The 2,500-nt window shown below is 46.8% G+C and overlaps 1 protein-coding gene across 1 annotated transcript in view; it reads left to right on the top strand.

Moving 5' to 3' along the window:
* The window catches only part of LOC125041267, a 14,941-nt gene that overhangs the window by 4,340 nt on the left and 8,101 nt on the right, over positions 1–2,500 (top strand). The window lies entirely within an intron of this gene.

Below are 2,500 nucleotides of genomic sequence, written 5' to 3'. Positions count from 1 at the left end.
GATTATCTTTACTATTATCATTATCATCATCACAACTACTACTATAACTACTATCGTTATGTCATTATCGTTATTGATAGTGTTGTCTTTGTTATTATTACCATTATCATTATCACCATTAGCGTCGTTATTACTATTATTACTAATATTAGTATCACCATTATTTTTATAATCATCATTGTCAATATAACCATTATCACTATCGTCACTGTTGTTGATGAAATGACCCCTTTTCTCTTGTATTTACCAGGGTCTGTTTATTTTTTCCTCTTTTTTTTTTTTAGTATTAGCTATTATTCTTCCGCACACATGTGAGGGGAAACAGGGAGAGAGACAACCACTTGGAGAGAGAGAGAGAGAGAGAGAGAGAGAGAGAGAGAGAGAGAGAGAGAGAGAGAGAGAGAGAGAGAGAGAGAGAGAGAGAGAGAGAGAGAGAGAGAGAGTGAGTGAGTGAGTGAGTGAGTAAGTGAGAGAGAGAGAGTGAGTGAGTGAGTGAGTGAGAGAGAGAGAGAGAGAGAGAGAGAGAGAGAGAGAGAGAGAGAGAGAGAGAGAGAGAGAGAGAGAGAGAGAGAGAGAGAGAGAGAGAGAGAGAAAAGAAACAAACAGAGAATCAGACTACACAAAACGTAATACAAACAAACACTTTGAGAAAAAAGTAAAAAACTAAACGAATAGAAAAGAGAATAGAATAGAATAGAATAGAGAAGAAGAGAGAGAGAGAGAGAAGAGAAAAGGAAGAGAGAGACAACACTTCCTTTATTAACAGGGGCAGTAATGAAGACTCCCTTGACTAATAGGCCTCAATACTTTCTATGCAAAAGTGTGAGGGGGGGAGGGTTCCTCAACATTTATGCAACATGGGGACATATATATGTTAACATTAGTGGGCTAATTGCTGCATATTGAATCCTGCACAACTCGGGGATATTTGATATTCCCTTTTTTATATACTGTATATTAGAATGTGAGTTAGATAACTTATACATATAGTATATCTTGTGTCTTCGTGGTTATTCGGTAATCGCAATTTACGTAGTATTTGGTACCTGAATTCAGTTTTCATTTTGTGCCCGATTGTCAAAAGTGGTAAAAGAAACACAAAATAAGAGAATTTATCACCAGCCAACACCACCACCACTAGCACCACCACCGCAATCACCGCAATCACCATCCCTACCACCGCAATCACCGCCATCAATGATCCCCACCACACTACCAGCGCAATTACCACCACTAATATCACTTCCACCACAATCACCACCATCACTATTCCCACCAATGCAATCACCTCCATCACAATCACAATCACTATTTCCACCTCTGCAATCTCCACCACCATTATCCCCACCACCTCGATCACATCCACCACTATCCCCACCACCGTGGTGGGTAGTGGTGATGGTGATCGCACCACCACCACTACCTCACCACCACAATCACCACCACCGCAATCACCACCACCACTATCCCCACCACCGCAATCAACTCCACTGCAATCACAACCACCGCAATCACCATCACTATTCTCACCTTCGCAATCACCACCACCACCACTATCCCCAAAACCGCAATCACCACCACTACCCCACCACCGCAATCACCACCACCACTATCCCCAAAACCGCAAACACGACCACCACTATCCTCACCACCGCAATCACCACCGCCACTATCACTACTTCCGCAATCACCACCACCACTATCACCACCACCGCAATCACCACCACAATAATCATCACCGCAATCACCACCGCCACTATCACTACCTCCGCAATCACTACCACTACTATGACCACCACCGCAATCACCACCACCACTATCCTCACCACCGCAATCACCACCACTACCCCACCACCACTATCACCACCACTGCTATCACCACCACCCCTATCCCCAACCCGCAATCACCACCACCGCAATCACCACCACCGCAATCACCACCACCGCAATCACCACCACCACTATCCCCACCACCGTAATCACCATCACCACTATCACCACCACCGCAACCACCACCACCACTATCACCACCACTGCAATCACCACCACCACAATCCCCACCACCGCAATCCCCACCGCCGCAATCACCACCACCACCGCAATAACCACCACCGCAATCACCACCACTACTATCCCCACCACCGCAATCACAACCAGCACTATCACCACCACTGCAATCACCACAACCATTATCCTCACCACCGCAATCACCCCAACCACTATCCCTAACACTGCAATCACAACCACCGCAATCACCACCGCCACAATCACCACCACTACCCCACCACCGCAATCACCACCACCATCCTCACCACCGCAATCACCACCACCACTATCCCTACCACTGCAATCACCACCACTACAATCACCACCAACGCAACCACCACCACCACTATCACCACCACCGCAATCACTACCACCGCAATCACCACCACTGCAATCACCAACACCACAATCACCACCGCTACCCCACCACCGCAATCACCACCGCTACCCCACC

This window comes from Penaeus chinensis, chromosome 30, assembly GCF_019202785.1.
Source record: "Penaeus chinensis breed Huanghai No. 1 chromosome 30, ASM1920278v2, whole genome shotgun sequence".
In the NCBI taxonomy this organism is placed as follows: Eukaryota; Metazoa; Arthropoda; class Malacostraca; order Decapoda; family Penaeidae; genus Penaeus; species Penaeus chinensis.
The sequence above is the reverse complement of the archived record's forward strand: the minus strand, read 5'-3'. Positions and strand labels throughout refer to the sequence as shown.